The following is a 13,178-nucleotide window of genomic DNA, read 5'->3' as shown; positions in this document are numbered from 1 at the left end:
AGATAAGCCATGCCTTGGCATCATCTCCTATAGTCTTCCCATGAAAGGTATATGGAACAACCTTTTTCAAGTTTCTACTCATTTCTTCAGCTATTTGTTCATTACTGAGATTTCTAGCATTCATAATAGCATTTCTTTTAAGTTGTTCTTCTTCATCCTTATGAAGAGCTTCTACTCTCATATCTTCTTCAAGTTTCCTTCAAGTCTCGTTCTCTTGATCTTGATTTTTCTTACCCCTTAGTTCTTGTTCCAAGTGATCCATATGTTCACCTTGTTGAGTCAAGAGGGCCAAAATTTGGTCTAACTTTTGATTCGGGTTATGCTCATCATTACTGCTAGTTCTAGCTTGTTGTGGTTCCAAGTATTCATGATTGTTCTTGGTTTCCTAAACCATCAAATGTAAACATCTTAGCAAGAGTAGGCCAAGGTCCTAGTGTTTAAACTCATCTCTAATACCATATGTAATGACTCATTTTCTCACACACTTTCCATGTCATTAAAATAACATCTTTATCTAAGTCAATGACACATAGATATAGTTTTCATACTACAACTAGTCAAAGTACAATTTCCATTTGATAAAATTTCCCGAATAAATTTTATCCAAAGACTTCCCAATATAATTTTTCTGTTATAATATTATAAGATTCTTCAATAAGGAATTTCTCACATAATCATGATTCATTAATCATCATTACACAAATAAGAAAGATGATGATTCTCTATTTTTCTTTCAATATATCAATGAATAATAAGGAAACCACAATATAAATCACATGTTTTCTCTTAATCCAATAAAATTAGATTGCATCAATCTAGTCATCAAGGCAGTGCACTAAAAGCTACAAAACCTATCTCCTAAGCCTTCACACTTTATGTTCACTAGCAAATCTTGAGAATCATATCTCCTAAGCCTTCAAATATCATGTTCTCTAGCGAATTCTGAGATAGGAGTGTGACCCAAGTGCTTTTTCTTCCCAACCATGGAGTACTTAGCTCCCCTAGAGCTTATCATGAAACAAAAAGCACAATGACCCTTGCTTGAGAAGCTTATTAACTCAAAATTGATAGATTAGATAGAAAAAGTGCAACTATGAATATAACTACTTAACAATTTTTTTGTAAGTAGAAATCCGAGAAGAAAGAAAATTAAAAATAACAATCAAAGCATATTAATGAAATATATTTGAAATTAAGGTTTGGTCAAAGCATCTATTAAGCAAAAGAAAACTAGTTGCTACTCGTAGGTGCTCTTTTACGCTTCTCTCTCTTTCACATCAAACACCAATTCTCTTTTCCTAAACATCATTTCTATGTTTTAAATAGTAACTTAGTCCATTTCAACTAAGTTTCAACCAATAATACAAATTATTATTATTTCTAAAATTCAAACAACATTTCTGCATAAAATTTTATCTTTTTAATAAATCGTTTGTTTTTACACAATATTACTATTTTAATTGATGTTTTCAGAATAATAGGTTTTAAATAAAACATTTCTAATTTTCTAATATTTTTTGTAATTTAATGAAAATCTGTTTTGTTCAAACTAAGAAGCATGATGACACTACTTCAAGAGTATCCTGAGTTTAAATAGAACATAATAATGTGTTGAAGGAAAGTCTATGTATGGATTCAAATGGATTTTAATAACTGAATACTCCTTTTCTATTTAGTACATAAAGATTTCCTATCTGCATAAGGTAAACTAAGTTCCATATAGATTTACCTATTTTAAAAAATTTATCATTACTCAAGTTATTCTTATTATTAATATTTTCTAAACTTCTATGTTTTCTATTTATTTTCTTCCCAAGTAATTTTCAAATTTAAAAAACAATAATATCCATTTCATCTTTCATATAATCTTCCACATAAAATAAAAAGCATAGAAGAAGAAGTATGAACTAAACGAAATAAATAACTAAATAAATAAAAACCTATGCTGATGCTAATAGCTGTGTGAATTTCTTTTTCCCTTCTTCCACTTTTTTCCTTTGTATTTTTCCAATTCCTCGCTCTCTGCCTTTTCTATGGATTGTCTAATGTGTCGTTCCTTCTGTCTTAATGGACTGTCTCATTGATTATTTATAAACTTTTGGTTTTCAATAGAAATATTAAATGTGAGTTGTTTAAAAGAAAGTGGGGGAATGAGGATAGGTATTAACCTCTTCATGCGATGCCTTCCATTCCCTCAAAATATCAAAGGCATGGGCAAACAAATATCAAAACTTTATCACTTAAAACAAGGGAAAGATATTAATAAACAAATACCCCACTATCCTGAAAATAAGGTGGCGCACATTGGCTGTGACAGAAACTCTCTGGCTGATAGTGGGGTATTTAATTTCTACCTCGGCCCTGCCCATACAGTAAAATAACTACCCAGTATCCACACAAGGTTATAGAAACAAGGGCTGTAGGAGCAATATTCCCTCGTATTTCAACGCTCTAGCATTCTTCTTAGTTATGTTGGAACAATAATTTTATGTAACCGTGCATTGCAGTTATAGAGGAAACCTAGGCCTGAATGGCATATCCGCCATTCATGGGAGTCTTCTACGTCTCTTATCTTTTATGTGTTACAAAGATAAGTCCATTAACATCCACTACAGGCTAAGGGAGATATTTTTCAGCTGCTTACCACAAAGATAAGAAGATATCACTGGACGACAAATGGCGATACTTTATTCTCCTTACGAGTACAATATTATAATAGTATCCAATCGGTGGAAATAAACATAAATTAAGCTCTGGAAGAATGGGAAGCTGAAAGAATTGATGAATGTAAAATAAGTAAGGAATGTAAAATTATTATTATCCGCTCATGGCGGTCTAAAAAACACATGGATTACGTGGTGACTGAGCACAGCTTGCCTGCAATTTTCAAATTTTGGATAATGTTCAGGCTAGCTGATGGCATAGCTGATAGCTGTTGCAGTGAATAACTGTTGGATTGTGTCTCAGCATTTTTCTTTTTATCTTGACTGGTGAATCTTGTTTCTACTCATGGAATTATACACAAAAAAGCAAGTAAATGTCAATACCCATAGTTGTCAATAACGGATATGCCCAATTTAATTAAACGCAGAGATAAATAAATGATAAACAGTACAACAAGGTGTCGATTGATAGTTTGCTCGGCATGCAATGGATGTTGAGTGACATGCAGTAGGTGCCAAGTGAACTCGGCACATGAAGGAGCCAAGTAGCTTGGCACTAAGGGCAACTCAGCACAAGATTGTGCCAAGTGAACTCGGTCACTGATGGAAGGTGGAGCTCGGCTCAGTGGTTGCCGAGTGAACTCAATCAACAAGGATATCGAGTGAACTCGATAGGAATAACAGAAGAGAGAACTTGGTTAGAGAGTAAACCGAGTGAGCTGTACTTACCGTCTGGACATTTCCACCATTAAAACTCAGAGGGGATATCCTCAAAACTTGCAAGTATGAATATCTTAAATTCAAAACATGTAATGTCAAATAGAAGGGAGACAACAATGAGCCAAGTATGCCTACTTGCTTGCTTATTTTCTATTCAACAAAGGTAAAGCTATTACAAAATCTGGGAGCATTTGGCTTCAACGAGAAAACCTAAAAAAATTCAAAACTTCAAACTTACAACACTAATGGCTGCATACAACAATGCTTAGAGCAATCACTACTTCATAGAATAAATCAGTATGAACTTACAAAATAAAAAAAGGATTCAACACTTGTCGGTGCAAACACAGAAACTAAATCTTCCTTCTATCTTGTGAACTTTATATACTTTCTTACTCTGCTCTGATCTGCTGATCTACTTCCATTTTACTATGTGCTTTGCTCTACACTTTTCTTTTGCTCTCTCTCTGACTTCAATTTATCCAACTTTTTAAATGAATCAAATTCATTCCTTTTGTCTTCGAGAAAATAGCTTTCCCTCTCATTTTTAGATTTGAACTCACCTACCGAGTTGAATTCTTTTTCTTTCAGGCAGGTAAGTGGGCATTTGGCTCCAAGGGCAACCTATCAATTGCATTAAATTTCTCACATGATGACAAGTTTTTCATGTTAACACCTTTCATTATAGGTTTTAAGATATATATTAATTGTCAAAAAATAATATAATATATGATAAAATTAATAATATTTACCAAAATCATAATAATATTTAAATTGTAAAACAATTTTTAAAATATTATTTTTGATAGTTTACTGATAAACTTAAGTATCATATTGACAGTTTCATAAAACTTTAAAATGGTTTGGCATTAGACAATTACAAATAGCTACATACAACCATATGTAGACACCATTAGTAGACAAGGAGTCGCTCTAGCCATTCTAGATGCTAAGAATTTAATAATGCATTTAATATTATATTTTACATATGTTTGGTTTCTATTCTCATGTAATGTATTTGAGCAAGCTAGTAATGCAATGAAATAAGTTTTATTTCTATGTATTTGTCTCTTTTTGCCTTCAATACTATCATCAAATTCTAGACTATTTAGTAATAATACAAATTCCTTCCTTATTACTTCCTCCTTTTTTAAAGAAGGAAAATTTTCCTTTTACCTAACAAATTAAAGTCTTATTTGTTTACTTAGTACTTTCACATTTTTCTTAAAGGGAGAAATTTCCTTTTATATAAGACTAGCACTTGTGCCTTTGAAGTGTTCAAGAGTTATGTTGAAACTTATAGTCATAAAAACTTATAGTTTTAAAATGTTAAATGAGGTTTTTAATATTGGCAAGGAATAAACCTACATTAGTTTATTTTACTATTATTTAGTATCTTGTTAAAATAATATAGTTCTTAACATTGTTTTATATACTACACAAATTAATAATCAACATATTTCAAATATGCCTTATTTAGATATAAAAATATGATAAATGATAAAAGGTCATTCTTATTGTATTTTTATTTTTTATTTCTAATTAGTTAAGAGCATGACTGTATTACAAAAGCCTTGTCAATTAAATTATTTTGTGATTAAAACATATGCTTTTTACAAAATCAATTTTATATTATTTTTCATAGTTGAAATTTAAGTTTTGAAAGCTTTCAATATTTGCATATTAATAATAGGTGAAGAAAATGTAGTATGGAAGAAGCTCAAAGAAAGGAGTCCAATAACACAAAATGTTTTAGACCAATGAGATTTTCAATAAAAAATATTTTTATTGAAACAAATTAAAACAAAAAATTTGAACATTACAAAGACTATTATTATCTGCAAAAGCCAAAAAAATAATGACATGTAATTGGTGATAACTAATTGACTAATTTGTGAAGTGAATGCAATAGTATTTGCATATGTCAAGTACAATAATGTTTAATTTATTATTATTTGTGGTGCACCAAGGGACCTAGGGATACATGCATAACATGGGGTAAACATTATCGAGGCTTGTTTATGTGTTGTAACATTATGATACTTGGTTTAACATTATTAGTCACATCGATTTTTGTTTAATATGACTTAGATAATAAATTTTAGTGATATAAAAGATGATCAACCTAAATCAATAATAACTATAGTTTTACTTGAAAAATATTCTAAAAAAATAAAGAAAACTATTATAGTAGAAACATGTGCATGATTTTTGGTAGACAAACTCATGAGAGAAAGATTAGGGTTTTGAGTGGCTGTGGTGATCTACATGTGGAAAATGAAGAGGATGAAGATCCAAATGGGTCTTGCTTTTTTCTTTACAATGGTGAATGTCTTTGGAACTTCAAATGGGGGGTTTGGTGCTATGATGTATTTTCTTACTCAAGTTCATTTTTGGTGGGTGATGGTGGCCCTTGTTTCCACTTCTTGTGCACCAATGGTGTATTTTGTAGAGGAGATTTCCCCTTTGGTTTTTTTTTATATGAGTGAGGGTTTTTACATCCTACATAGTTTTTTCCATACTTCTCCAAGGGTTTTAGTGTCTAATGCCTTTTTTTTGTTTGCTGCATTTATTGGTGGGGTTTTTATACTATCCTATTGTGGCTATCTTTGGTGTTTAGAGGGTAGGGGGATGCTCAATCTGTTGTTTTCTTTCCTCTTTCTTAATTTTGGTGCATTATGATGACTCTCTACTTCTTGGGAGAGGTGCTCAGGTTTGAGAAAAGATTGTAGGGTTTTGGCTACACTATACTCTTTCTTTATGGCATGAGTGTTACTCTGTGGTCATGGTTTGGGGATAGGTCAGCCCTCTTTGATGTTAGGCACCCTTACTATGAGATGTGGTTTTTGATCTTCTATCTGAGAAGAACTATGGGAGTTATGGTGTTGAATAGACTATCATGGGTTTGGATGATATGGTTTCAAGGAGAAGGGTTCCTTTCTACTAGTGATGGATGTTGTCTTTTCTTGTATGTCTCTTCCCAAGTCTTAATAAGTGTTGAGGGGGAATGTCAATATTTTTCTAGAGGCATGCTTGATGCCTAGTGGTCTTCTTTTTTTTCTTGGAATAAAACCTTGATTGGGAATTTTTCTCTTGTGCCTTGCTCTTAACTTGCAAGAGTGTCATTTTTAATATTTTGAGGGTTTTTTCCTTTGGTGGTGTCTAGATGCTCACAGTAATGTTAGATCCCTTTTAAAGATTACTCTACTGGCATTATGAAGACTTTTAGTGGTTGCTTTGCTACCCTTCCTAGTTTCTATCCTATCAAGGTGGATCTCCATGCTCTCAAGGATGCAAGATGTCGTTTTTCTTTGATAGCTTCTTTTGGGTAGTTTCTCTGGTGGTGTTCTAGTTGAAAATCTAAAGCGGGTTTATTGTTGGGTGAATGTTGGCCAAGGAATTTTGGTGGGGATGAAAAAAATTTCAAGGATTCGTGTTTTTTCATGGGAAAGCTTTTGTTTCTCCACTCCCTTGATTGGAAGCGCCCGGTGACCCCTTTTGGGGAAAGAGTTTGTAAATCCACAAGGTTGTTTATTCTCATAGATCTTGTGTGGTTTATGTTATCTATGATGTTCTATCTAGAGGTTGGTTTCTCTTTCTTGCTTGGTCAGGTTGTTATTGAATGATGACATATTTTTTTCTTTATTCATTTTATTATCTTTAGTTTCTTTGTAGTGGTTGTGTGGCATGCTATTAATTTTAAAAGGAACTTGTTAGTGTATTTTTTTTTTTGGTTGGGAAGTCAGGGTAGTTTTGGTAGTCTTGGTAGGTTTAGGATCCTTAGGAAAATCCCTGAAGGTATGAGATGCTTCTTAATATCCTTTAAGATTGTGGGTCTCTTTCAAAACCCTTGGGCTCAACTTTGGGAGCTTGTTTCCTTAGATTAGCTTTCATTTGTTGTTCTTTTGTATGGAGTGTTCTACTATAACATGTTTCAGGGGCCTGCCGATCCCTGTCTTCTTAATAAAAAATAATAATGTTATATGATATAACTTCTAAATTTGATATTTTAATACAAAATATTAAATTTATTTTTCTATTTACTTAATTTTCTCCACTATGTCTTTTCTTTAAAGAGAAAGGTAAAGAATATCCCTAGGTATGCACCTTTATATTCTCAATTGTCAGCTTCAAGTTAACATGATCCTTTGTCCTTAATAATTTTATACCTATAATCAAATCAAATAAAGGCATGCATGCAATTGATAACATTCATGATTGAGAGCACCATTTAAGGGGAGAGATAGGCCAGAATGTATTGCTAGAAGATGATAGGAGTGTCACTTCCACGTCTTCATAAAAAAAATGTGTTAGTGTAAATAATTATTATTTACACTTTACTTAAGTTTACTAAGGTTAAATGCATTATTTTATTATTTATTAGGTTAGACACCTAGGAGTATGCATAGTCATATGTGTTGTCATATTGACAATACAAGTTAGCAACTCTATTTTAGCACATTGTGTCTACAACATCTTTTTACATGATACACCCATGTAAGCTTATCCTCTCATCATCGCACAAACTCTTATACTCAATGGAGGATAATCCACTCTTAGTGAACATGTACTTAGTTGTGAGGCTAATCATTTTGCTAACTCCTAGTAATTCTAGAGGCCTTTATATACAGACACTTCTAGTCTACTTGTACATCAATTCAATTTCATATTATTATTTTGGTCATACTTTATTGGCCCATATTGTGCTAGTGCTTGAGCTTCTTGATCTTGGTGTGATTTTTTCCTAAGGCAAATTCTTACATGGTATTAGAACTGAGGGAGCTTCTCTTCACATAGCCATTGGAGACCAATCTTGTTTCACCTCTTTGAGGACCTTGATTCAGATCTAGAGTATTGTAGTCATTAGGAGCATCTAAAGCTAAAGTGGACCTCCTCATTGTGCCCAGAGTGTCAATTTAGTAAATTTTGACTATAAATTTGCCTAAACTAGGCCATAGTCAAATATAAAGAAAATTGTTTTTTTGCAAATTGAAACCCAAAGGCTAGATTTGTGAAATTGGTATGATCATTTCAAATCTATGCATTTAATTTTTAGATCTACATTTTTCATTTGCATCTGTGCATTTCATATTTTTGGATTTGTAGTTTATTTATGAAATTTTGCAAAAAAAATGGCCTTTTAAACCAGTATGAGAGATTTTTTGCGGGTGAATATTGGAGCTTGCTGATGCAAATCAGATATTGGCATCATATTTAGAAGGTAAAAGAAACCCCTGTATTGACTTTTGTTTCATCAAATCAGAAATTTGAGGTGAAATCTAGAGTCGATGATTTTTTGGAGGTGCGATGGCAGTGATTCAAGAAAAATAATTCTAGAGGTGATTTTCAAATAGCATTATCTCCCTCATATGGACTCCCTTTTTCGAATTTTTTTTTTTGTTTTGGGGTGAAATTTCATGATCTACACATTAGTGCAAGATCTTTGAGATCTTTGTTCTTGAATTTTTCTACAAATCACAAATCTTGATTTTTGCAACTTTATAGACTTAGTTTGGGCTCATTTGGACACATATTTAGGTGTTTTTTTTTTTAATGTGCATGATTTTTTGTCTACTTTCCAAATCTAGTATTAGCTTGGAATAATTCTAAGTAGACATAGTACTTTCATAATTTGGTCATTTTTTGCCTATTGACACTTGTAATTAATTAGATCCTTGAGAGATCTTATGTCTTTTCTTGTTGAGTTTGATATAGCTTCATAATTGTTGTTGTAACCATCAAAATAAAAAATCCACTTATGCCCTAAATTGCTAAGTGGCCATTGTAATCACACTAAATATAAGTGTCAAATCATGCATTGGAGGCAGGTTATTTGATTTCTTTTTAACATTTTGGGGGTGCATACATTATTTGATCTCATGTAGTCATGTGAAAAGTGCCACTTTGGTTCAAGATTCAAATTGACAAAAAGGAACTGCTAAAAATGGAGTGTTTTGATGATTGATCATAAAAGAGAACATAAGGAAGTGTTTCTTTATCTATATTTGAATATATTTCCACCTAATGCTAATAAGGAACATCTTTGTCTTCTTCTTCACTTTATGTATAGTAGTATGAGTAAAGAATCTTTTCCTCCTCTTAGTAAAACAAGTAGTCCTCATGACATTTGGAAGTGTCTTGAGGAAGCATATGGAGATCCTACAATCTCTCCATTTCTTGAGCACATTCTACCTTCAATAACTCCAATTATGGTACCTTAACCTCTAGATGAGATCCTACCTTTTGATGCTCTTGTTGCTTCTACTAATTAAGTTTTGGCCATAGATGCTCCTGATTCAGTGTAGCAGGATCTACCATGTCTTCCTATTTCAACTTCATTGGGTGACTTTCTTTCATAATTTGTAGGGCTATTTGTGGAGTCTTACATTGAAGATGTGGGAGACATCATTTATGACATCTATCTTCTCCTTTTTCAGGAGACTTCTTCTTCACTTGTTGCAAGGGAACACTTTGACCATCAATCACTTGAGCTTTCTTTCGAGACTAACATGATTGTGGATACTTGTTTATAGCATATGAAGAAGGATTATTTTACTTTAGAGGAGACATATCATGTTTGGAGATTGTACTCCAATTTCCTCAAACATCATATCTTTTGAGGATTCTTCCTACTAGTTGGGGATCTTTCTCTACTACACTTATGACATCATTTCTTCCTACAAGGAGGAACATCATTCAACTTTCATAGTGCAACTTCTTCAGTCATCAAGGAGTTTCTTTCATGGGTGTGCATTTATCATTGAGGGGATGCAATATTGCTTCTTTCTATTATCTTCCTATCAGGATGCTTCATTATCTTTGGAGGTTGATCCAGTTTCATACATAGACATGCTACCTAGTTTGTCATCATCTTTTGGGCTTCCACCAAATTGGTTGGTGGAATCTACATTCATCAAGGATCTGTTGACATATGAGCAGACTTGAGAGGCAGCATCCACAACCTACTTCATATGCATCCTTCTTCTATCTTCCTATCACAATGGTAAATATACTTGCACCTATACTTGGTGTATCTTCTTCCTAAAGGGAGAAATGTTGTTTGCTAGCATTGGATCTTCTTTTGTCTTCAAGCACTCATCATCAGGGGATCCTTCACTAAATGGGGAATTTCATGGAGGGATTCTCTATAATATATGCATGATGTATATCATAATGGGAGGATCTTGATTACTCCATCCATACTTGCATCTTTCTTATTGTAAATATCTCTCTTTTTGGGGGAGGGTTTTCCCCATGAGGTTTTCCATCATTCTCTATTTTCAAAGAGATCACGTTGTATAGTATTACATTTGTACATGGGTACCTAACATGGCCTAGTAGCCAGGACCCATTATGCATTTTCATCATAGCTTTTGTGAACTTAAGTGCATTCTCCTAAGTTGCGCTTAAGGGGGGTGTTAGTGTAAATAATTATAATTTACACTTTACCTGATTTATTAGGTTAGACACTTAGGAGTATGCTTACTCATATGAGTTGTCATGTTGACAACACAAGAGTTAGCAACTCTATTTTAGCACATGGTGTCTACAACACTGGAGTTTGCATAATCAACTGAGTTGACATGTAGACAACATAGTTGTTCGCACTCTAATTAAGCACATGGTGTCTACAACATATTTTTGCACGACACACCCATGTTGGCTTGTCCTCTCATCATTGTACAAACTCCTACGCTCAATGGAGGATAATCTACTCTTAGTGGAAATGTTCTTAGTTATGAGGCCTATCATTTTGCTAACTCCTAGTCATTCTAGAGACCTTTATATACAGACACTTCTAGTGTATTTGTACATCAATTCAATTTAATATTGCTATTCTAATCATACTTTATTGGCCCATATTGTGCTAGTGCTTGAGCTTCTTGATCTTGGTGTGATTTTGCCATAAGGCAAATTATTACAAAATATTTCTTAACAATTAAAAAAATTCGAATAACAAAGTACTATCTAAATTATATATACTATATTATTTAATTAATTTTTTAAAATGAAACATTAAATAGCTTTGAGGAATATTAAATTATGTAATATAAAATAATGAATCTAATAAAATAAAAATAAATTTCTAGAATTTTGTATTATATTAGTATTATTGTAATAAAATTGAGTTAAAAAATTGAAAAAAATTTCTATTTTTAAAAATTAGTAGAAACAAGAACAAATATTTTCCTAGCATTTGCAAAGTAAAAGAACTTTGTTTTACAGATCATTATTTATTTTGATTTAAAAATTGAATCTATAAAAAGTAAATCTAATTTAAATGTTTAATTAGATGGTAATAGTTTTAAATAAATTTTAATTTGTATTGGCAAAATTAATTCTTTTCATTGATTAATGATAGAAACAATTTTAAGTTAATAGGAAATAACAAATAAAAATAAGTTGTAGACTTTTTGTTTCAAAAAAAATCTAAAATTATCTTTATGGATCAACTATATTAATTTTAAAAAAAGATATAATGAGAACATGAATCTAAAATCTTTTAAGTTTTCATTTCTCTTTCTAATTCACAAGCTTCTTCAATTGAAGGGATGCTAGTATTCCATTAAAAGTATTAGCTCTAGATTAATTTATACCTAAATTGTATGTGCGCATCCTTCCCTACATTTAAATATATCACAATTACGCAATTTATCCAATTTTCCTAACTTGTATGTACATAATTTGTCGACATGAGTTTGAATTTGCATCTATTACACCTTAATTCACCTAATTTACCTTAAATCTCAGAAATCCATTCCGTATTCCTTATCAAATTTTTTGCACGTTAAATCATTCATAAATTTTCCTTATAATTATGGCCTCGTAAGCATCCTCGCTTTCTCAATTCCTTCTTGAGAAACTCAAAGTGAAGAACGCCTCTTTTACAGTGAACACACAAATGTTCAAACATAAATCGATAGCAGAATCCAGTTGTCTGAGGTCGAATCTCATAAGAAATTGCTTTAAACCAGATCGTACTAAATACAAGAGGATTTCTAAAATCTTTCCTTTTCCTACCATTCCTAATCTAAAGCTTTGATCGACCTGTCCACACAATCTTTATTTCTATGTACACATCACATTCACAATGTTTGTTGGGGCATGGTATGATAGATGATCATTTCAAAGAAATGCATTTCAAGAAATGAAGCCTATCGGCTTAAAAATAAAAATAATTTCTAATAGACTTAAAATAAATATAATTTCTACTAGACTTAAAGAATGAGCGGTTGCTATAAAGAGGCTCAAACACATGTTATATGGGCTTGTCAAGAAAATCCCTCAGCTTAGAAATTGGGACTATAGCTTTGATTGTCTTGTCTCAATATTTTGAAGAAACACTTCCTAGTGTCCCACTATAGTACAATCTATAGAAGATCTGATGTTGTGATCAAAGTCTTCTTAAGGAGAAAACTCCAGTTCTACTGCTATTCAATGTAATTAAAATTAAAATATTCATGCATGATTGTTAGATTGCATGGTTATCAGCATTCTTTTCTAGTTTGTTAGTAGTTTTTTTAATTCTTAAATTTTCTCTTTAGTAAGACATGCAATAATGCTAAAACCACTGTACAGAACTCTAAATCTATATTTTGATCTATGTGTTAGGGAGTAGTTTTAACAATTTCCTTTTTTGAATAAATGTATTGGCTGGACAACGATTGTTGTTGGAATAGAATATCATTTTTTCCTCTATGGTAAAAGAGAGCCTCCCCTATTTTGAATGTTATTATTCTTAATTGTGTTGCTGTTGTTCTTTAAATCATACATATGGTATCAAAGATGAAAGTG

Source organism: Cupressus sempervirens, chromosome 4 (assembly GCF_028749045.1).
Source record: "Cupressus sempervirens isolate cs-2001-9-10 chromosome 4, ASM2874904v1, whole genome shotgun sequence".
Taxonomy (NCBI): domain Eukaryota; kingdom Viridiplantae; phylum Streptophyta; class Pinopsida; order Cupressales; family Cupressaceae; genus Cupressus; species Cupressus sempervirens.
The sequence above is the reverse complement of the archived record's forward strand: the minus strand, read 5'-3'. Positions refer to the sequence as shown.